This window comes from Alligator mississippiensis, chromosome 2, assembly GCF_030867095.1.
Source record: "Alligator mississippiensis isolate rAllMis1 chromosome 2, rAllMis1, whole genome shotgun sequence".
NCBI classification, from domain to species: domain Eukaryota; kingdom Metazoa; phylum Chordata; order Crocodylia; family Alligatoridae; genus Alligator; species Alligator mississippiensis.
This window is the reverse complement of record NC_081825.1, coordinates 80890501-80915453: the sequence shown is the minus strand read 5'-3', so window position 1 is coordinate 80915453 and position 24953 is coordinate 80890501. Positions and strand designations below refer to the sequence as shown.

The window sequence follows — 24953 nt, the reverse complement described above, 5'->3', positions numbered from 1 at the left end:
TCTCCAAACCAGTGCAAGTTCAGACGTGTGCAGGGGCACAGTTTAATGCACCTGATTTTTTTGCACAGAAGATGCAGACACCTTAATTGCACGTGTGGATGTGCCTATAGTTTCTATTCTGACTTTACATTTTCAGTATGGTCTTCTTGTCCATGTTTTGCAGGCCCAACATTTCTTAGTCCTGGCATGTGTTTCCAGTCTAGTAGTCTTCCACATTCTCCTCACTGGTCTTGATCCTTCAGTTTTCTTTCTCGCAATCTTACATACTTTAATTTATATTATAGAATATCCTTCCTGTCTCTTCCTATCAAGCTGCTACCCTCTCATTTGCATATTTGACAAAAACTGGCATTGTCACCTACAAGGATTGAGTTTTAAATTAAATAAAATGGCAACAGAACCATTAAGGCTTGTATGTCTGAACTGCTCACATGACCATCTTACTGGAATAGGTGTCCTGCTTCACATTTCCCAGGTTTTTTACTTCCCTCCCAGCCATTTCTTGTCCTATCCGAAATCTAGAACATTAATCACTTCCAGGCAAGGATCTATCTTGCTTCTTCCAGAAAACAAAACAGTGTAAAAATCCCTCAAATAAGAGTTTAATGCCATCTTACTTTGAACCAGATTCAATATAAGAGAAATTCAAGACAAAGTTTCTATGGCTATTTAAAGTGAATTGTGCCTCCATTAGAATTGGGGACAATCAAAATGGGAAAGAATTTTAATGGAATAAATATTGGCTCCTTGTAATAGTCCCTCCTGAGACAAATCCATATAAATTTCCTTGATAATCTCATAAGATAAAAGAAAAATATTATTCAGAGACATCTGCTCATTACTTCTCATCCAGTTTCTATAAGCTACATCTCCACTGTGTCTTTATTTGTTACTTAAACTGCCTACATTTTATCAATCTTTTACTTTTGATACTTCTGATTACATCTATTATGAACTTTGCAAAATCAATACTAGTAGGTTAGTTTGCTATTGTAATATTAAATGACTGACATAGCACAAGTGATAAATGTTTTGGCCCATATAACAAGCACCATTTATTCTAACATCATAGGAACTCAGCCTGAAGATGATAAATGGATGCATGAGAATACAGGATTATTCGTGCACTTGACAGGTTCTCTAGCAGCCATGCCACAGAATTATATTAATGTTTAATATGTGTAAATGTGGCATTTCTTTTGTGGGCATTACTGCCATTTCATGTTTCAGCACGTTACCATTTTAATTATGTTCGCTTTCCAGTGTCTCAGGGAATGAGTTTTGAGGAAGCAGATGAATATTTTTAAGCAAGTCATTGGAGGAAGTATTGGCCATAATGTGGAAAAAAGAAACATGAAGCTTTAATATTTGCTAGCAGAAAATTGATGCATGTTGTGAATATATTTGCTAAACAATAGGATATACAGTAACATTCAAAGGCTTGCCCCATAAATATAGAGTAGAAATATTTTTCTATTTGTTCACTCTAAAGAGAGAGTGTTTCTCTTCCAGGCTAAAATCTCCAGCTTGTAAATTTTATTAAGTCTTTTTAAAACTATTGTGAAACTTTTTGAGATGAGAGCAAAGAGGTCAGCAAATGCCAGTTCTCTTTAGTTCCTATCCTACGTGCAGTAGCATTTACTGGATGTCCTGTGTGCCTGGTTTTGCTAGTCGATTATTTTGAGTCCTTTTGGTGAGGCATCCTCAATATTATCCCCTTTCAGGAGCTATTTGCTTTCATTTCTTAATCTAGTTATTGTTAATTGATACCTAATTATAGGGAGGATTGTATATTTAAAAATTATTTGGCAGCCTACATAATAAGAGGCAGGACATTACCAATTCATATCTATTTAGAAGTTAATTAAACACCACTTAACCCTATCTAAAATCATCCCCATTATGTTGCATTTGTGCTAATAATGTCCTGTTTTAAAAGTGGTTATTGTCATTCAGCATCATTAGCTGAATCAGTTTCCTGGGAGAGATCTCAATAAAGTAACTCAATTCAGCATGTACCAATTAAACAGAGTATTCTGTAACTTACACTTACGTACCACTTCTCATCCTGAGGCACATTACAATTACATGTGTGTGTAGAACTATTGGCCTACAGCTGCCTCGCTGGTAGAGGGCAGCTGCTACCTGCTATATAACACTGCAGATTACTAGGAATAGGGACAGAGGGAGGGAGGGGCAGGAAGTTCAGACAGTAACATTGGAACAAATGTGCTCTAATAACATGCACCAGTTTCTTTATCCATTCAGTGAAGTCACATCTTTTAAGATTTTATGTATTTGCCTGCAAACCCCTGAGAAGTTTTCCTTGGAAGGTGACCCTAAGCAGAGGCCTAGACAGAGTAAATAATTTCCCCATGATTAACATGAGTGTCTCCTGTAAATCAAGGGAATCGATTCTTCCCCTCTATTCAGCATAGATGAGGCCTCATCTTGAGTATTGTGTCCCATTCTGGGCCCCACACTTCAAAAGGGATGGTGACAGATTAGAAAGTATACAGTAGAAAGCAAACAAAAATAATTAGACCTGTGAAGTATGATTTATGGGAAAGATTGAAAGAACTAAGGTTAGTTAGACTGAACAAGAAAAGAATGAGCAGGGAACTTGATTACAGTCTGCAAACACCTCAAGGGTGATTATAGAGGGGATGGAGATGTCTTTTCTACATGGCTCTATGGGACTGGAGTAGGAACAATGGCCTCAAGCTGCATCAGGGAAATGTAGGTTGGATATTAGGAGGAACTTTCTGTCTTTGAAGGTGGTCAAGCATTGGAACAGGCTACCTAGAGGGGTTGTAGAATCCTCATCCCTGGACATTTTCAAGTGCAGCTAAGATGGACACTTGGCTGGGATTGTTTACTCAAGGACAATCTTGCGTTGAACGGAGCACTGGACTAGATAACTTCCTAAGGTTCCTGTGAGCCCTGCTTTCCTGTGATCCTAATTAATGTCTAATTCCCCTTTGCTTCCTAGGCAAGTTGCCTAAACACTTAATATGTTTTCCTCCTGTAAATTACATACTCTGTGTGGTTCCCACAATCCAAAGGCACAAACCCAAAGGAAGAGAGGAACTCTGTGCTGCTGGGTATACACCTTTGGACTTTTCTTTGAGAATTGCAAATGCCTATAGTGGCACCATTTGACATACTAATGCTATATTTAAGAGGCTTTCATCCTGTCAGGTGGCTTTACCAAAAGGTGCCTGAATGGATGCTTTTCTGTTGACAGTCATGACACAATTACTACAAATTTATTAGAGGTGCACCAGTATATCAGTCCAATATCTGATCGGCACCAATATTAAGAAAGGTTATTATTCAGTGCATCAGAAATCGGCCTCATGTGGCTGATAATTTGGCCAATAAATGGCCCATGCATGCATGCAGCTGCAGTGTATCACACAGGTAGCAAGGAGCGTAGCCTGGCAGCATGGAGAGCTGTACGCAGCTGATAAGTCTGGTATGGTGGAAGGGGAGGGTGGAGGAAAGGGGCATGGGGAGGCAGATCAAGACCCCTGCAGTGAGGGAGAAATGGGGCTGGGGCAGGTGCCACCCAGCTAGGGCAGAGCGGGGCATGGGATGGAGTCACAGCTCATCCGAAGGGACCCAAGAGGGAGTGGGGGGGAGCAGGTTTGGACCGGGGCTGTGCTCGGGATGGGTAGTGGTGGCACTGGGAGGGAGGGGCTATGGGGGAGTTAAGGTAAACTGGGGGGGACTGCAACCCCACCATAGCCTCCCTCCCCGCCCCCCACGTAGCCCCTTCCCAATGCTGCTGTTGCCCAGCCCAACCCCTCATCAGGAAGAGCCCAGCATAGCCCCGGCCCCAGCTCCAGTCCAGCCCTGCCTGCGCCCCATGCAAACCTGGGGGTACACACCTCCCTCGTGCCCTCCTGGGGTTCATGCAGCAGTGGGAGCCACCTCCCCCATGCCCCCTGGATGAGCCATGGCTCTGACCCAAGGCCTGTCCCACCTTGCCTAGGCAGCTCCAGCCCCAGCCGCAGCCCCACTCCTGCCTCGCCACAGGGGCCTTGATTTGCCCCCCATACCTCTTCCATCCCCACTCCCCTTCTACCACAACAGACTTAACAGCTGCATGCAGCTCTTAAATATTGTATTGGAAATCAGATCAGTATCAGCCAATTTTTAAGGAGGTATATTGGCCATCTGTATTGGCCCCTATAATCTCTGTTGGTACACCCCTAAAATTTATACTATTTCCTGCAAAGTTGGTTTACATCTTTCATTTTATTGATAACTAACAGTGAGCAATATTTGAACCACAGAGTAAAAACCTTAAATAGTTGGATGAATTCAAAAGAAAATTTAAAAAATACTTTAGATATGGCCTAAAAAATTATCCAAAGCATATTTTCCCTCTACAAATATGAGACGGAAAAGGGAAGATGTGGTGTAATTTGCATTTCATCTTTTAACTGTAGGATCATTACCATAGCTGTGTAATATAATTAGCGTTGCTTCAAGATGCTCTTGCCCTTTGCAAAAGTGTTAACGGCTTTCAGTTTTCTGTGGAAGCCTCGATATCTTTGTTGTCATGAATGTAATTCTTTTGAGTAGTAAGTTCCAGAAGCCACTGTTCAAACTTTTGTTTTCAATTGAAAAAGCTATTTATCCATTGCTTGCTATCAAACAGAATACTTAAATTAAAAATGAAGCGCATAGCCTAGAAAGAATCTGTGGAAGGCAAGCATCGAGAGAAGAATTTGAAGATAATGTAGACATGTGCTATGGTAGCAATTCATAAACTAGGAATGTGTATGTGTCCGGTAATCTTGGGTACTTCTGTTTTAGATATCCAGCTTTAGAAATCCAGAATGTGGTTTTTCACTTGTACTGAATAAACACCACAGCTCCAAATGTGTTTTAGAATGGTTTCGCTCAGCATTTCTGAAAACCATACCTTGTTGTCTCAAATTGGGTGCCAATAAAACCTAGGTAAAATGAAAAATTAATGGGTGCTTAAACACTGGCTATAAAATTATCAACATGTATATGCAATAATAATGGACAAATGCCAGAAACTAGGTGGCGTTGCTTCCAAAGACCTGTTAGATCTGCTACTACATGGTTGAAATAAGCACACAGTAACTATTCATTGAGTATAACTTAGTATATATAGCCTTTATTCATAGATTGCAAGGCCGAAAGGGACCTTGGAAGATCATCAGGTCCAGCCCCCTGCACCAAGCAGGAAAGATGCTGTCACCCAGGTGACTGTACTGGCCAGCAGCAGGAATACTGCTAGGGTTCAATACATATCCAAAGGACATATTTATTCTACTCTTTTCATACATCAGAAGTGCTTACATCAAGTCTGTATGATTGCCCACAGGTGATCCACTGCATTTGGTGCTGATTGTTGAACTTAATTACAACATTCTTACAAACCATTTGTAGCTATTGTAATAGGTTTGGTTGTACCATTCTACAAGCTTTCCTCATCTGTTATACTAGGTTGTATGCATCCTGTCCATCTCAGGGCATTCTTGAATAAATTCCAGATATTCTGATGCACTTTGCTGCATTCTACAGAATTTTAAGTCTTCATGCTTTTAACTCTTCCTGGTCCTAATCTGCCTTTCAGCCTCCACTTGGGAGGTTCAAGACAAAACACAGACAAAATTAATCCTTATCTGAAGCTTATTTGAACCTCTACAATGTTGCAGAGAGTACGGAGGGCCACAGTTCTTTTGGCTTGGAGCCTCCTTGCTATTAGCAAGCACTCTCTTCATTAGTTTTTTTTTTGATTACCGGGTATTCCTTAAGGGCACACATGATAATGATAGTCATGCTTTCTTCCATGCCACATGTATGTGGCAGAAGGAGGTGCAATTGTGGGACCGTGCATCAGAACCCATTATCCTTTATTGCTGGATCCCAGGCTCTCCCTGCACCAGCACATAGCAAGCTGATATGGACTCCCAGCTGCGGGGGCAACTTGGGCATCCCCACGGCTGGGAGTCCCAATCAGCTGATGGGGCTCCCAGCAACAAGGGCACCCCTAGCCACATGTTCAATTAATAGCATGATAGGAGCAAGCCACAAAGTTATTCCACATTTTTTGTGGAATAATTTTGTAGCTTATTCCTTCTTTCATTATGCCATTAATTTACTGAATGCATGGACATGTCACAACTTACATGTAATATAAGTGTACTGGCCTTAGGCCAGTAGTGGCCAGCTGCTTAGAAGGCATGTCGCAAGTTAAGCCCTTCTTCTTCCCTCAGTGCTGCTCTGATCCTTTCCCCACAGAGGTGCTCTAGCTAGAGTTTGCCCTTTGGATGCTGGAACTGAGACAGAGGAGTTTGAGCCTCCAGCTGCAGTTATACAGCTTACACTGCTGCTGGAGAGGCCTCACTGCCAGCGGTCAGGTTAACCCTTCCCTGAGCCTGCAACCACCATAGTTTTATATGGGGAGTAAGGATCCAAAGCCTTGAATTTCATAGTGACTCTAGGATTGCACAGAAGGTTTAACCTGGCTCTTGGCAGTGATACCCCAATGCCACCTCTTACAGCGGCATCCTGCCATCTATCTGCTTCATGAAGTCCTCCACTCTGTGCCTCCATTCCAATGCCTCCTTTCACTGAGAACCTGAGACTCTAGGGCCACACACAGCGGCTACCCGTGCCACTTTTGGTACGCAGACCAGTGGTTGGCCACTCCTGCCTTAGGTAGAGGAGAGTACTTGCAGAAAACAAGAGCTTTAAGTAAACAAAATAGCTGCATAAATTATGACATTTTTGGATAAAAGACCGGATGCTGTTGTGACCATGGTTATCTGCTTCCTTTAGTCTGGCAAAAATGGATTAAGGTTTGGAATGAAGGTACCATACTTGACATGCTTCTTTGTATTATATATGTATTTAACAGAATCTGTTCACAGATAACATACAGGTGGAAAAAGAAAATATCAACAAATTATTAATTGAAATTTTTTTTTATTTGGTTCTTGTTTTCCCCACAAGATTTTTATTTCCAGTTTTTACTGACTTGTTTGCAAAGTGAGAAGTGATGTGTCACCACACAATTGTATCGCATGCGCTACCTTGGAGAACACGCTGTCAAACAGATTCATAGAGGCACATAAAAGTACATACGATTTGAGAATTTTAATATGAAAAATCTCTCTTTTAACTCTAATGTTTGAGTTCATATTGTCCAAGGGAAATGTCGACATGTGTTTTTAAGGTATGCATCACAACTTCTGTAAATTTCTGTTTTCCTTGCTTGACAGTAAGAATTGGAATTTGGGTACAGATCTCCCTCCTAAGGAAGATGCCAGCAGAATTGAAAAACATTAAGGGGATGGACAGACATTAATTACTGGTGCTGTACATCTTTGGGAAATTTGCAGTGCAGAAATCTCCTTGAGAAAGAGAGTGTACAGGGTCTAAGGAAAGCATGGGGGCATTTTACTGCCACTCCACTTTCCAGGACTGGAGTCTACTCTGGCCTGGGGAAGACATAAGAAGAATTTCTATGTTGCTTGGATCCTCACAGTGCTGGGAGGAATCAAGCAGCAGGAAAGCCTACAGGTACGTGCCCCATGTGGCATCCCAGTAGATGGACCCATACACCAGAGCCAGTGCACAGGTGTGGGAACATCGTGCAGCATGTGCCCCATGCTGGTTCTGGACATCCACATCAAAAGCATTATAAACAGCCTACAATTGTATTATACAAGGAATGTTACTTCCTTAATTGTGCCATCTTTTTTGAATAAGAGATATATGCTTTCTGTAGTATATAAGCATAGAAGTAGGAGTCACAGATTTCCAATATCAGTCCTTGCAGCATATTCTCTCTGTTTTTGAGAAGTCACTTAACCCTTAGGACAAGTCCCTTAGCTTTAGCGTAAGATAAAGAGAACATGTCTTTCCCACATGCCTCATTCTTTATTACTCAAATAGGCTAAAATGCTCTTTTATGTCTCTACAGAACTTACTTTTCACACTTTGAAGGTTAATTTAGCTTGGGGCAGAATTTACAATGGCAGATTGCTTTACATTTGACAGCATGTGGATATTCTCACCTAAGAAATCCTGCCCTTGACTCTCACATTTGGTATGTTACATGATAGTTTGGTGCTGAACATTCAGCTCCATCTGTGAAGATGGCATGGTGCCCACTCCTAATAAGTACTGAATAAACATGTTTTTAGATGGAAAAATTTGCACAAGGCTGCAAGTGCCATCTCTGCTATAGAAAAGCCATCTATTGTGACAGGGCTGCCAAACATCCCTGTACATTTCATGATACTTGTTGACACTTACGTGCCAGAAAAAAAAAAGTACTTGAGCTGCAAAAGAAAAAGCACCTGTGCCTACCCACAAGGCAACACTATATTGTAGGAGTCACCTTGCAGAAAGAAAGTAACAGAAAACTAACATTCAGAGGCTCTCTGGCAATCCCTTGCTATAAAGACATTCCCCTAACATCTATTAACAATCTGAAGAACAGATTGCTAGGTCCAGGTTGCAAAGTTCCTAACTAGTTACCAATTTCTTGGAGAAAAACAAACCCATAAAAATATTTTCTCTCCCTTCCTCACAATTATTGATATAAAAACAAGACAATGTTGCACATCTGAGCCGGGACAAATATATTGTCTTATTAATGAAAATGGCTAAATGAAAAATTTTAGGAAAATATCTGAAAACAATCATGTTCCTTTTCAGATTTCCCCTCAGTGCTGAATTCTGCTGGTATGCCTTATAACCACTCAATAGTTGCTGTGTGACCAAATTAATATTAATCACCTTGTGCTTCCTCATCTATCTGTATTCATCAGCCATGTGCTGCCTTATCTTTATAAAGTAAACCTTCATTCAGGGACCATCTTTTTGTTGTGTGTGCAACACCTAGTACAAAGAGACCAAGGCCTCTTGACACTTTTGCAATATAAGTAATTAGTATTGCCACTTTACTGCATGTTATATTTATCCTCCTGTCCTGTTTTCCTGTTTTGTTCTTTTTTTCTGTATCCCGTATATTTTAACATCTTCGGTGCTCACCAGTTGTCCTTCCCTCCAACATACCTTTCCTTAATATAAATGCCTGCAGAAAGATATACCTATGTTATTTCCATACCTCCTCCACATTAGTTTTTGGGCCCTTTAAAGCAGTCTTGGCTGTTTAATGGCTTTGTACATTTATAGCTACTATTACAGTATAACTATTCTTGATAATAATGAAAGCTTAACTTGATAATAGTGAAAGCTTTGTCAAAGAAAATAAAACTATTTCCTTAAAGTTCTTTTCTAGAGAAGGGAACATTTCATTAAAAGCACCCACAAGAATTGAGAGGCAGACATCACAACAGCAAAAAGCAGAAATGTTGCCTGCTGTTGTAATATATTCTATATTATTTCCATGCTAGATCAATTGAATTTTGGATTAGTGTATCAAAAGAAGATGGAATGACTGAAAGGATTAATTTTAAAATACCTATGTTTACTGAATCATGAATACAATATATTCACCTTTGGCAGCAGTCAGCTCACCTTGCTATGTCTACCCTGCAGACCAAAGACATGACTGCACTTGTGTAGACATGCCTGTACTAGTTTCAGACTAGCTGAGCATCATGCTACTGCTGCTATGTTGTCATTAGTACAGTACCTTTGTTAGCTAGTATAAGGCTAGCTTAAGCTAATATACCTACAGATTGCAATTCCACTATTGGATTGTAGTGAGGACACACACTCATTTTTCATTGTGTAGATACATTTCCATAGGCCCACAGGAGCTTGAGGGAGAAGGTACTCTGGCATTGTCACTGCTTTTCCCTTCCCTTCCTGCTCCTCTCCTGCTCTCCCTCAACTTTTCTTCCTTTTTTGCGTTACTTGCTAATACCTCTCCTGTCCAGCTGCTGACTTGTTAGTATTAATTGGCTGGAGGGAAGCTGTAAGAAAAATCATACTATGATTATCACTGAAAATACCTATATGGGGAAGTGGAGATAAAAACCAGAAGCTCTTGCACCCAAAAGGGAAGTTCTGCTCTGAGCTGTAATAGTATTAAGACGTATATAGTGTACAGGCTCGAGTGACACTTGAGAAGCGCTGACATTCAATACAGTGAAGTGGTAGGCATTTGCTCTTGGCCAGTACAAATAATTGACTAAGTTGCAATATTTCTAGGGGAACACATCTCCCCTAGTGTTCCTTATTCATCTTTTGCCATTGGTCTAAATAGACCACTATTAGTGGAGAATATAGCTCAGTACCTTCACACCCTTCGGGAGATTTCTAACCCAGAAAACTGTAATTTGTCATAAATGTTTTTAACTGGATTCATGTATCACTGATTTACATCTCTAAATTTAAAGAAACATCTGTGACGTGTTTAGTATTGATAAAGGAATTATTTGTAAAATAATATATAAGGTGTAATTTTTTTAGGCATGTGGATCCAGTCTATAAATTGATGATGCAGTTTAAAAATATATATTCTGTCTTTTGGTTCATAAGATACCTTTGATAGGCGAAATCTCAAGAAACTTTTATTAACAGTATTTTAGAAATATTATGACTGGCCTTTCAAAAATTCTATTTATTGGCATAAAATAGGCTGTATAAAAGAGAAGTATGTGATTGACAAGCTGCCTTCAAATCTCAGTAGGCTATCTCTTGTCATCTGGAGAACTCTATGAGGAAATTATTTCATAACAATCTCATATCAGGCATCTTAATTAAAATCCAGCCTTGTTTTGGCAGAAAAATTAATCTTAAGTAAAATTACACTGAAGAATCCAATCTTGTTTGACTGATCTCTGTATGTACGATTAACAGCATCATTCAAGTCTGTAGGGAGCTTCATTTGCTCCTCTCACATTTTATTTTGTAAAAAGGTCATTTTGTAGGAGTGGTATGACTCTCGGAATCTTCCGTTCATACAGATAGCATCAAATATTTCCCATAGCATTTGTTTAGTTGAGATATTATTATATACAGTACTTACTTCTTTCTTTTTATATGTTCTGTGTTCTAGCCTGTAAGTAAGCTTTTTTTTAGGAAAAAATAAATTTATAGTAAATTTTAAACCTATCTAATGCTAATTATTCATTAATTTTCACATGAAATTGCAGTAAAATTAATTCAAGAACAATAGAATTGTAATGCCTTATAATATACTTCACCTTTCTGACTAAAGAAATATATGTCTGATATGTAAAGTATGAAAATGTATTATTCTGCATTCCTTGATACCACCACCAAACTGGAAACACACAGCCTATCTTTTTGTAGTTTCAAGGGACTTGTAGAAGCAGCATAAGAGTTGCTCTTATTATCTAGCATGATACATGATGTCTATTTGAATATAAGACTATAATTCAGTCAAGTAGCATTTCTGATGTCATAAACTGCATGAGGATAGTTTAAACTGTTTATAAACATCAGGGCTAAGTACAGACAGTCAAAGCTTGAGGCTGAATCAACTCAGTCTTTGCAGGTTAGTCTTACCTGCAAAGATGAAATTGAGAAACAACTGGACACACATTTACCTTTGATTCAGGAAATGCAGCCATATATATGAAGTGGCTTGGGCCAGAAGCCAAGGGGGTCTACAGCATGGCTGCAGGCACTTCTTCTTCCTGCTGCCCTCAAGGTATCTGGGATTTGCAGTCCAGCAGCAGGGCTCGGCAGGATTACTCTTCACTTCCTCTTCTTGCTTCCAGGTGCCTCTGGGATTTGTAGTCTACAGTTGCAGCCTGCAGTAACTTCCAGTAAGTTTAGGAGGGCAGAGCAGATCTGTACTGAGGGAAGGGGGGCTTAATCAGGGGAGGGGGGTTTTAACCCCCCCCTTCCCTGTCCGCAACCCCCAGACAGGGTTTTCCTGGGGGTGGGGAGCAGTCCCTGCATCCCCCCCCCCCCAACCCTTGTCTGCTGGAGCAGACAGAAAGCATGCTGGGATGCGGGGGGACACTGATTTAACTTGAATCAGGAAGGGGTCTGGGACAGAAGTTTCATTAACCAGTTTGACCCAAATCAGTTAAGTCTGATACTACATTCAAAAAACTGCCAACTTCTGTACTTTAAATGTTTATGTGTCTTCATTAGACCCTATTAGGGGAGATAGATGGTGAGGTGAAAAAATACCTTAAACCCTCTTCAGTGTCCTTATACTTTATCTATATCTATTGTGGATGAGAAAGCTGTGTGGGACAAACATTTTTGTCCCAAGTCTTGCCAAAAGTATAAGAGCTGGTTCAGAGTCTTCAATATAAATGATCTGTGAAGGATCTATGGAAAATTTTTAAATCCCTTAAGTAAATCTGGAAAAACACAGGGTAAGGTAAAAACAAGTTTTCTCATGCTTCTACTCAAGAAATAGTCCATCTCAACTTTTTTTTCCTAAATAGTCATTTTACAGAAATGTTAATGGAGCGCTGAAAACCTTAATGTCTAAACTAGAGTTTTCTTGAGAAGTTTCACGTTTTGTCATTGATGACTTCCTAGTTGCATAAAATTCATATAATTTGATCTTAATTTTATAGCATAACATTAAATCATTGTGATTTAATTCACTGTTTAGTCTATGGTCCTAGAGATGGAAATAAATCCAGGAGGTAAATCCAACTCTCTGAATATAAAAACTCCCTTTGCTCTGGTTGTATCTTTCACTATATGCAGTCTCATTGCATGAAAAGTATCATCTGATTGTAACAGGAGGTGTCTTTTTAGTATATGTATCTGTTGTTTCTACAGCAAAGTGGTTTGAATCTCTATTGAATCTACCTCTAGTAGCAGTATAAGGGATATCACCATAATCATAATTTTCATTTTAATTGCATGGTGGCAACCTGTGTTTTCTTGTACCATTATAATCCCAGTACAATAATCTCAGATTAGTATGCCACATCTCTGTATGGTATTTGGTGGAGTTCTTAGTTTTCACCCCAAAACTCTCAAGAAAGACTGAATTAACCTGGACATATGCTTGTCCTTCCAAATCAGGGTTTTTCATTTATGAGACTGTTGGACAGCCCCCTCAGGGTCTTTTAAATGTGCATGATTGGAATTAAAGCAGAATTTCACTTACTATTGTTGCTATATCCTCCATGTTCATTAGTTTTTTCACTATACATATCCTCCTCAAGCTATAAAACACATTTCTTCAGGAGACATTACATTTAAAGTTAATTAGTTTTCTTGCAAATGAATATGTCGATAAAATTGAATTATGATTATAATTCAGATTATAAAAATGACATCAGTTTTAGGGTTTTGGAATATATCCCCATACATGTATTCATGACATGCAAATTTGATTGAGATAGAGATTGCCTGCTCTTTGTATTCTGACAGAATAATATGATGAGATAGGACTGAGATCTCAGTGTCAAGGAAGAAGTAAGAGGCAAGGTCATGTTCAATAAATATATAAATAAAACAATGAATAATGCTGACTGGTGCCAGCTAACCAAGCTGTCTAACTTCTTGCTGCAGCAGCTAGTTTGCCATTACTTTGTTTAATATCTGTTTAACATATACCTGTGTTTTTTTTATGTTGACCATTTAGAAGGGGGATTAATTTGAGGGTCTGTAACAATGTGGTGGTAATGACAACAAGCTAAGTGATTAACGAGCCATCAACTTGTAGATACAGGTGGTACATCTGATGTTGTAATGGAAGAAGAACAAAAACACTAAAAAGAACAAAACCCCTTTTGGTGTCATTGTCCTTAACAGATTAGATTAAAGGAGTTTAGCACTGAAGCTGAAATAACTGCCTTCAATATAAACATATCCCATTGCACCTACATTAATGGACTAGCCAGGCAGTGAGTTCTTCTTAAAAAAATAATTATTATTATTTCACTGGAATGTTGGGCTTGCCCCAGGGGTAGTATGGCCTAGTGTGTAGACCAAGACACTCCAAAACCTGGCACTTCTCAGCTTTTTCACAGACTTGCATGGAACCTTGGCAAAGTAACTTCATCTTTCTGTTCTTCCTTCTACATCCCCTCCACTTTTAAGGCACTTGGGCAAAGACTCTGCCTCGTGTGAATGCATGTCTGCATGCATGCAGTGCTTAACATAACTGGATCCTCTTAGTGCTGTTTTAGTAAGTGTGGTAAACAATAGTGCTGAAACCTAAAGCTGGCAATATTGCTGCTGGAAAATGTGAGACTGTGTAGTGTGTACAAGGCCAAGACGGACTATGTTTTTAAGCAACCCTATAAAATCAATGCTTGCCTATCACAATGAAAAAATCCTACTACTGATTGTGTACAGTATATTGAGTATTACCTGAAAAAGTCTAACTAGTCATTTTGCAAAGGATAAGGTTCAGTGCTGTAAGAATGCCAGTTTAGAACATTCCAACTCGGGAGAAATGAAAAGTTGGTTTAAACACCATTGTGCCTCAGTGGTGGATCCAGAGTGAATCTGGGCACCCCCAAAGGATATAGGAATTCTCCCCCTTTCCCTCTGTGCTCTGCAATGCCTTCCCTCCACTTGCATACCTCCCTGCCCTGCCCACTGCTACTGTTGTCCCCAGCTGATCCAGGGGCAGGAGGAGCTCCAAAGTCACTCCTGCCCTGCTTCAGCTAGGCTGCATATGGAGACAAACTCAGCTGGGGACAGAGGCAGCAGACTTTGGGGTCTCCCTCCCTGCCTGGTGCCACCAGGTGTTCCCCACCAGCCAGAAAGCAAGCTCTTAGGGAGGAGGAACCATCCTCCATTGCTGCAGATGGAGTAGGGCAGTGTGACAGGGAGCCACAATTTTCTGTCAGTCTAAGAGGAGACTGCAGCAGGATGAGCTTTCTGTGAGGAGCTTCAGCAGAGAGCAGACTTACCTTTAAGCAAAGGAGAAACCCCTGTGGGTGACTTGCTCCAGGTACTGGTCTTGTATGCCAATGAGCACTACCCCTCCAGCCAGATTTTAGAAGTCAGTCTGAAGTTCTTCCCATACTCATGAGAATTTTTGTTCTGTTAGATGCATAGATGTTTAAAGCCGCTTTTCATTACTCTAGATCCATGGTGCTCAAGCTCTGTCCCATGGGCCAAATCTAATGGAGGAACAATGGCAGAATTAATTGCCATGAGCCAGATCTGGCATGGCCTATCTTACCTGAAAACCCATGCTGGATCACACCCATGGATCAGTATTGTCTGTGGGATCTGGCTCGCAGACTGACCCTATGCTACTCATCCAGCTCATGAAGTCAGAAAGTTGAGCACCACTGCTTAGACCTTTTACCCACCACAAAAGGGAATGAGCAGGTGTTGAAGATACCATCTGTAATGTTTTGTGAATACAAGAGAGATGTGATACATAATGGAAAGTTCATTATGTATATGCCAACCCACCTTTTGTAGATTATTTTTAAGATAGATATTTACAAATCACTGGAAATAGTGACTTACTGAATTGTACCTTGTGTTATTTGCACCTGTACAAAGTTTATCTCCCTTTCCCTTCCAAGTATCATAATCTGAAATCATAATCTTCTCTTCCTTTACATATAATCACTCTCATTCATGATTACATGAAAATTATTTTGTCTTCAGGTAGGGAAAAAGAAAAAGAACCATAAGGCTAGGGACAGAAGTTACGCACAAACTGGTTTGAGTGATCAGAAACTGGTTTAAACCTGCAACAGAACAGAAGTTCAGTGCACAGAAACCATTTTAAAAATGGCCGAAACTGGTTTAAGATAAACCTAGTTGAATATAGTATCAGACTTAACTGATTTAGGTCAAACTGATTTATGAAACTTCTGTCCCAGACCCCCTCCTGGTTCAAGTTAAATCAGAGTCCCTCAGCATCCCAGCATGCTTTGCAGCCCTGGGCTGGGCTGGGCTGGGCTGTGCGGTGCAGTCTGTTCCAAAGAGCAGGGCTGGTCCCTCCTCTCTGCTCCCTAGCTAGAGCAGTGAGGTCTGGCTCACTAGCCCCCCTAAGCAAACCTTGGCTGGGGTCTGGGGCCAGGGAGGGAGGATTAAACTCACGTTCCCCAGAACTGCACTGCTCCACTGGCTTACTTAGTGCTGGCTGTGACTTTGGACTACAAATCCCAGAAGCACCTGGAAGCAGGAAGAGGAAGTGATGAACAACCCTGCAGAGTCCTGCTTCTGTGATTGTAGACTGCAAATCCCAGAGACCTCAGAGGCAGGGGGAAGAGGAAGTGAACATACAGGTCATGCTGTCTACATGCCAGGGAGCCATGCTCTAGTACCCCCTGGCTTCTGGCTTGAGCTACTGGAGTCATATCGCTGCATTTCCTGAATCAAAAGTACGTGCCTGTTTATTTGCTTAGACTAACCTACAAAGACTGAATCAATTCAGCCTCGGGCTTTTGACTGTCTACTTTTAAGAGTTTAGTGGTTCATAAGAAGAAGATTTTGATTTCATAAAAAAAATCTTTGTTTTTTTTTTTCTCTCTCTTGTTTTTGTAAAATATATATATATTTATATTGTTGCACCACTTGTTTGTGGGGTGGGGAAAGGGGTCCAATGAAGGTACTAAAGTCCTTACCAAAGCCACCAGTTAAGATCAAGGAAGAGAAATCCAACAAACATAAGAGATCAGCAGAATAAGTTCTAAATGTAGTTTTTTTTCAAACTTTTCTATGAAGCATCAGCAGTCTTTTAAATGCAGTGACACAGAGTCCTCCCATACTTTGAGTATTACCCGTGAGTTATTACTTAAATAATGTCCTTTTCCCTTAAATAACTTCAGCATGCAATTCTGCCTTGAGTTGGAGAGATTTTGAATATGCTGAGAGAGACTTCCATTATGAAAGGAAGTTGCATTTTACAAGCTTTCTCATCAGAATAGTTCTGTAGATTATATGCTTGACAGTAAAAGTCATCAGCAACAAGACTTTTCATATATTTTGTTGGGGTTTTTTTAAGTCAAAAGTCAATTTCCTTCATAAGAACATAAAATACAAAAGTTGATAGCATCATCAAACCTTTGGTTCCAAGTTGTAATATTTGAGGTTCAATAAAAATATATTCCTGCAGGGCACAACAGATCAGTGCACTTGAAAACATTATAGACCCTGCCAGTCTATACTTTTTGTATGCTTACGTACTGCAAACCTTGTGGGGGGGTTTTTTCGTAAAAGAAAAATATATGTGAGAGGCTTTTATCTCACCAGTGGTTTGAAAAGGAACTTAAAATTACATATATGATTAGGAATGCACTGATTAAGCTTTTTAAAAGTATACCTGCAATGTTTTTATAGTGTCTAATATATCAGATTTAATCAAGAAGTTTATTTGTGCTGCTATTTCTTGTTTTTTAAAAGCTGAACAGTTGAATATTTACAGTATTTTTCCAAAGGAATTCTGCTTTTAATTTGCTCAAACATTCAAAGCCATGTTTTATTTCTGACATCAGTGTTGCATTTTAACACACACATTGCCTCTTTGCCAGATGGTAGCAGATGTATGAGGTCTTGCAGGTCAGCTTTCGAATGAAGAACTAATTAGTTGTACAGAATCTGAGTAGATTCTAAATATAATTGTCATCTTCATTTTCAATCTAGTACAGAAGTGGTTAAAGAGCCTGCAGAGCAACTGCTTCTTAGGCATGTCCAACCAGCACCTAACCCTGGTTCCCAGAGAGAACAATTCTCCTTTAGGAATTAACTCTGGAGACCAGCGGCTTATATTGTTTCCTCTGCCTCTGTAAAGAACCTCACATAAGGAAATTTAACAGCACCTTTAACACCTTCCTAAGCTCATACTTTTGCTCTTACTAAGAAAAAGAACTTATAAGTGAGCATGTACATAAATTACTTTGTCACACTATGTAGTATGCCCTTATAACAGTAGCAAAAGCAAGTTGTTTATAATGCTACAAAGAGGGCAGACCTGCCACAAAATGGTGCCACCTGTAAGCTGTAAATAATTGCATGTAGCAGTCTCTTTATCCCCCAGAATCTAAGAGAACTCTGCTCTCCTTCCCTACCTGCAACAGGAAAGGAGAGTGGCTGGATCTCTGACATCTCATAGAGAGCAGCTCTGCTCCCTATCATGGCTGTTACAGTCCCAGTGCTGCTCTGCTTAGCCAGGGTGGCAGCAACAGCTTGTGGGCAGCAGAGACTGATGGTCACCTCACCTGGTGCCACTAGCAGCCCATCAACTGTTGCATGGTGGCAAATCGGGAAGGGGAGCCTATCTAATCACCAGCTGCTACTGTGCAAGGTTTGCAGGCACTGCAGGGGTTGATGCCAGCTGGAGGCAGCTGCATCACAGACTGACTCACTGACAGGCTTCACTGGGGTAGGGTAGAGAAGACTAGCTCCCTATTGCCCCTTAGCTGGAGAGTGCAAATATGTAGTGCTCCAGCCAGTGGGCTGTACATGTGTGTGCACACCCTGAAGCACTTTTTTTTTGGTGCTACAAATTGCCTCTAGCACTAAAAGTGTACCTGTGCACATACCCAAAGCGTAACAGCACCACCTTGTGATTCCTACTGTTTGCAGTATTAGTAGAAGTCATCTTTTATATTCTCTGAAATAGTTTAAAATATGTTTGTTTCAAATGCAGAAATCAAAAGCTAATTTAACAACAACACACCAAGACTTTAGGTAAAGTTGGTGCCAAATATAACTTTCAAATTCTAAATATGTTAATAAGAGCTTTGTGCTTATTGTCAGACAGAGTTCTTTAGGTAAATGTGATATCTTTTATTAGACCAACTAAATAGTTGGAAAAATTGTTCTTTGCAAGCTTTCAGGCACAAACACCCTTCTTCAGGCAATAGGGAGAAAGAAGGGTACTTGTGCCTGCAAGCTTGCAAAGAACAATTTTTCCAACTATTTAGTTGATCTAATAAAAGATATCACATCTATCCAAAGAACCTTGTCTACCTATGTCCTTAGACCAACACAGCTACAACCAATAACCCTTGCGCTCACTGTGATATCTGTTCCATGAGGATTCTTTTGATAAGAACATTTTATCACAATCTTGACTCTCTTCACGTAACTTGTTTTTTTGATGGAGATGGACCACAGCAAAAGAAGATATCGGAAGTTAAGGCATAACTTGCAGGGGAGAAGGAAGTGGCAATGGCCCCACCCAGGCACTGACTTGTGGGGGTGGGTGGAAGAGGAAGGGGGAAGCAGTTGCTGCTGGCAGCCACACACTTGCAAACATGATCCGTGAGTCTCCACTTATGCTTTTCCCCAGGTGCCTGGCCTTATCCTTACACTGTTGTGAGTATCCAATAATAATTGTAACCCAGCATTACTATTTCTTGTGAATTCTTTAAAAAGTTTTAATCTCCTTAAAAATATGCTTATTATATCAATATAATACTTTCTGTCAAGCATATTAGAAGATAAATATTTCCCATGCAAATATTTATTAAAGAAATATAATTCCAAAACTAGGCAGACAATAATTAAGAAAATATTGCTACACTTGACATTTCAATACTGAATAGATAGAAGGAATCAGCTTTCTCTTGTTGGGCTCAGGTATTACTATCCTTTGCTATATTCAACAGTCTTGTCTTTGTTGATTAATTCAAATGAATAATTGGAAACTTGAACAAATATTTTCCATTTCCTTCTCCATGCAGTAAGTGATAGATTTGAATGAAGAGGATAGATTTTATTTTGTTCCTGGCAAAATTATTTCTTTTTCTCTTTAAATGGAAGCTTATTTTATTCCTGGTTAGCTCCATGAAAGAACTATAAGCAAGAATTCATTCCAACCATAGATGTCTACTTGCATGGCCTAAGCTTCTAATTAGTTTAGCAAAAGGTCCAAAGTTTATAATAAACTTTTAGTATCAATAAGTCTTTTGGAGTTTTACAGACTAATTCCTGCCTTTGTCTTAAAACCTTGTTTTTTAAATAAAACATGATATGATATTTGTTTTTATAGTGAAATTTTCCTCAGAGAACAGTGTTTTTAAATTAAGGATGGGAAATGTTTTGTAAAACTCAAAGGCCTTGTTGGACTTTGTGCTTAACTGGTTAATCACATCTTTAGTAGTGACCTGGCCACACATTCATTCAATTAATGGTGTGATAAAACAGGGAATAAGCCACAAAGGTATTATACAACATGTGTAGTAACTTTGTGGCCACTTCCTATCACACTTTAAATTTGAATGTTTAGCTAGCTCTTGCAGCCTCAGAACCACACCAGAGCATTTCAAGACTCTGGTTGCTCCCCAAGGCTGATTATATATTTATATAATTGATCGGGGTCCCCAGCTGGGGGAGCATATTGGACCCCTTGGTTTCAATGTGTTCCTATGGCTGACAGCCCCAGCCAGCTGACAAGGGCTCCCAGGTGTGGGACCTCATCAGCATTAGGGCTCCCCTATGTCCCCTGGTTGGGAGCCCACATCAACTGACCAGGGCTCCCAGCCATAGGATCACATGAGAGCCAAGTTTGTTATTTGCTGGTGCATGATCATGATCCTGGGCTCCCTTTGTACCAGCAGTATGGTACAATTGGGATCTGATCCCTGATCCCACAATCACGCCTCCTGTCATGTATGTATGGCATGGCAGGAAGTACAGTTGTTGGGATTGCACACCTACTCCCATCATGCCTTTAATTTAATATCTGTCAGCTGTCAAAACCTGTTTCCTGGGCTTGGAAGCTGCTGTCTGCCTTAGGCAGAAAGCCCTGGTGCTGCATAGAGGAGGGGCTGCCCATATCAGGGCATTTACTTGCAAATCACATTTTTTGTGAAAATCGCAAAATTAAGTGATTTTCATGAAAAATGCAATTATAGTGATTTGCAATGAAAATCACTTAATTTTGTGATTTTCATGAAAAATGTGAAATTGCTATTTAAACCAGGCCATAGTCTTCAGCAGAAATAGTCCTGTGCTTTAAATTAAGCATATGCATGTTGCTGAAACAGAGTTGTATATGCAAGCTAGTTATTTGTATGAGAGAGTTGCCGCTCTGAGTGAAAACATCTGCAGAGATTTCTGTATCTAGAAAACTGGATATCTGTTTCATATCTAATGCTGAACCTGCATACTTGGGTGTTGCAGTATTTAATATTGCATTACCTAAGTTTTAGATGTCCTGCCACCCAGTGCATGATTCGGAGCTATGTAGAGATTCCCAACCCAGCTCTAAACAACTTGGATACTGAAAATGGTTATAGTCACATAAGCCTGGGTATAATGTCATGCTAATATACCTACCTTCTTAGTGGGGTTAATTAGCCCAAGCAGAACGCTGTGCTAAAGAACTTGGGTCCACCCCTAATGGCCCAATTACGTACCTGAGAATGAGATTTTAAAATCCAGTACACTGGGCAAGAGCTATCTAAACCAGTGTTTCTCGGCCTGTGGGTCATGACCCAAAAGTGGGTTGCAAGAACATTCTAAAGGGTCGCAGGGAGGTCCTAAGGAATCGCAGTTTCCCCGTGCAGACTGCAGGACTGGCAGCCTGCATGGAGCTGGCAGTGTTGTGAGAGCAGCCCCAGGAGCCAGAGAGGGAGGGAGGGAGGGAGCGGGCTGGATGCAGCACCCAGAGGTGGGGGCAAGGAAAAGAGAGCAGGAAAGAGAGAGACTGGGTGGGTTAGGGCCAGGGGGTTGTGGATTGTGGGCCATGACAAGCTGATAATTATGCTAATGGGTCACGGTGTGAAAACGGTTGAGAATCACTGATAATTATATGGTAAGACATAATGATGGAAGGATCCCTTTGCAGGAAGAAAGGGGCCTAACTTGGGTATTTGGGAACCCTCTTCCCAGCTATGATCCTCTCCTGCGGTTAGGGTGCAAGGGTATGTCATTTCTTTCTCAAACGCCTATGCTCTTTTATCCAAGAGCCACGTGGTAATAGCATTCAAATCTCTCTCTTTCTGTGTGCCTGTCTATTTAAATATACCATGGAGTGCAGAAAACCTGTAACAAAAGAGCCCTGTCAGAGAGCACCTTGATAGCCATTGGTTATGGCCTTCCATTGAGACATGGGTTTAAGCTTCCTCAGACGGAGGAGGGAATTTGAACCTGAGTCTCCCACATCCTAGGAGCATACATTAACTTACTGTGTTATTGAGCAAAAGAGAGGCACAACCGAGGCTTCTCCCAATCATATTTTTGGTTTAAATTGATATAAGAAGTATAATCTCAGTGAGATACCTTCCTTGTACATGCCAATTAAGGGAAGTGGGAGACTGTTTAGTTGGTGAATCTTGCTGAGTTTAGGCATGAGAAATTGCTGAACAGTTCAGAACAGTAAAGATTGAAGCAGTTCTGCCAGTAGCAGACATTTAGGTGGGCAGAGGACTTGTGTTCTTAGGGAAATTAGGTACCTCCAGCATTGGGCAACAGCTGAGCAGGGGATTTGAAGCTCTAAATTCTGGAGTTAGGTGTCTTAATTGCTGCATTCGCTTCTTATGGCCCCTTGTAGATCTTGCCCCCAATTTGTGTATTTCCAATGAAGCCAGTAGAAACTGGAAGTCAGATTTTTATGTTTAACGTCACTATTATATGTTTAAAAAGAATCGGTATTGTTTAGTCTGAAATTTCCTCCACATTCTACTTTTGCTGATATATCTTTATCTTATTTATTACATTTTGTGCCTGGACAGGCTAATCAAATAAACATTCTATTAAGGAAGTGAGTACAGTGAACAAAGAAACAGGGTGATATTTTACCTGTATGGCTGAGTCCTATGATTATCAAATATAAAACAATTTATTCTATTGTGTTAATTATTGATAAGCAAGCATCTGTGCATTTTTCATCAGTGCCACAGAAAAGCACATAGTCAATATTATGGCTTAATACTTTAAAGTGGGAGATAATATTATGGCCTTGATAGCATTCACAGTTATATAAGCCAAGGTAAAAGGTAAATCAAAACAACTACTATAAGGCCTAACATGATCCTGGCAGAGGTCAGAAAATATTTGTCCCCCTGCCCCATGTACAGCATTGCACAAGTGTCTAGAATGCAGTATGAATTTTTAAAATTCCTCTTGAAAATGAGGTTTTATTGGACAATGCTGGAAGCAAGGTAGAGGGCAAGGCAGAACAGTGGCCTTAGCTGGTATGATAAATATAGAGTCATGTAGCAATACTGTAACTCATGTTCTGGAAGAGGTAATGGATTTCTCAGGAGCAAGAGAAATGTTAATAATTTTATATTTAAAATAGGCTTGATATCTGATCAGCTTTAAAATTCACCCATTAAGACATATCCCAAGTGCCGTGAACTACTTTTATAAATATATTTTTAAATTTCAAGAGGTTGATGTTTTTATAGCCTCTCAGATTTTTTCAGTATATTCCCCCAAAGCATAAGGAGAATTTCTAAAGCAGTTAAATTTAGAGAATAATACTTATTCTAAACAAGTTGGTTGACCAGACTTCTTATTTCATTAGGTTTTTTTTCTCTTCCCCAACTTTGTCAAATTATTTTATTTATATTATAATAGTTTTATGTAAGTTTTCATATTGACCACTAGTGCATCTTATCTATCAGCATCAAATAAGGGTTTCTGCACCTTTAGTTACCAATCTCCATTCATCAAACCACTTAAATTCATGTATTATACGGTAACAACAGTGGAAGGAGTGAAGGGAAGTCCAAAATTACCTGTTGATAGTTAGGGTGTACTTATACTATGTGTGAACATCTTATCAATATTGCATTGATTTTTGGAGACTCAATAGAGTGTTTTGTTTTTCCTTAGTAGACTAAATGCAAAATTTGTACAAGAGGATAGTGTTCATACCATAGCCAAGACTATATGTGGTTTAGTTTGCTAGAAGGGAAATGGGTATTCCTGCCAGCTTTTCTGGAATTTTGAAGTTTTAAGTTCTCTATGTAAGACAAACCAAGGTTTCAGTTTCAATATGAATGAATTTTAAATAAAAGGGAAATATTGGAACATCAAGGTATTATTACATGTCTTAAACAATTATTAAATTAAAATGGCTGCATCCCAGCAGGACTCTTTGAGTAGGGAGGAGTTCTCCCCTGCTCCTGACCAGGAGGGAGCCAGCAGGGAGTTGATAATAGAACATTTAGTTACACGGGGAGTTGTTAACATTTATTAGCCCATCAAACAAAACAAAAGTCTCTTTCATTAGTTAAAGCTCTTCTAAAACAACTTTTTTTCCAAGGAAGGAATGGAGGGACATTACCTTTTCAAAATGCCCCAAACACACACTGTCCTGTCTGCCTTTGTCCTGTCTTTCACAGCACAGACCATAGCCAGCATGTGGTATGCTATCTAATGCTGAGAGATGTCTGTGTGAGGCAGAGGGGAGGGGGAAATCCCTGCTTGAGCAGGGAGTGGTGGTGGTGGAGGAGGGGGGTGAGCAGGAGGCAGCCAGGCAGATGCCACTGTACCTGCAGTTTCTGCTGGAGCTCCAGCCAGGGAGCGAAGGGACAGGGCTAGCCCTGCTGGGCTGGAGTAGAGCTTTGCTTAGGGTTGCAAAGCATCTGGGATGCTGGAGGACTCTGGTTTAACTTAAACCAGGAAGGGGTCTGGGACAGACATTGCATAAACCAGTTTGACCCAAATCAATTAAGTCTGATACTACATTCAAACAAGTTTATCTCAAACCTGTTTCAGCCATTTTTGAACTGGTTTATGTGCACTGTCTGTTCTATTACAGGTTTAAACCAGTTCCTGATCACTTAAACCGGTTTATGTGTAATGTCTGTTCCTAGCCCTGGAACACATGACCCTGAGGGTCTATTTCTACATATAGAAACAACAAATAGATTTCTTGGTCCTTAATTCATAACCCTGTGATAAACCAGTTCAACTTGTCCCATATTCTTCACCCCTTCTAATAAAAATGAATGATATTTCTTACCATTGCCATTACCAAAGGCTAGCCTTAAAAAAAATATGTGAGATTTTTCTTTCTTGATTCCAGCAGCTGGGGTTTTATCAGCTTTAAGCTTCATTTTCATAAAGAAAATGTACATTTCCAGCTCTCCTAGTAG

General features: G+C 40.0%; 1 protein-coding gene and 1 long non-coding RNA gene across 3 annotated transcripts in view; one reads left to right on the top strand and one right to left on the bottom strand.

Annotated features, from left to right (window-relative positions):
* Nucleotides 1–11784, bottom strand: part of LOC132248564 (uncharacterized) — a 33736-nt gene extending 21952 nt beyond the window's left edge. The window contains exon 1 of the long non-coding RNA XR_009459793.1: nucleotides 11544–11784. This is a non-coding gene — a long non-coding RNA (uncharacterized LOC132248564). The remainder of the gene's footprint in view (nucleotides 1–11543) is intronic.
* The window catches only part of GALNTL6 (polypeptide N-acetylgalactosaminyltransferase like 6), a 1039950-nt gene that overhangs the window by 567547 nt on the left and 447450 nt on the right, over nucleotides 1–24953 (top strand). The gene's annotated exons all lie outside the window — the stretch shown is intronic.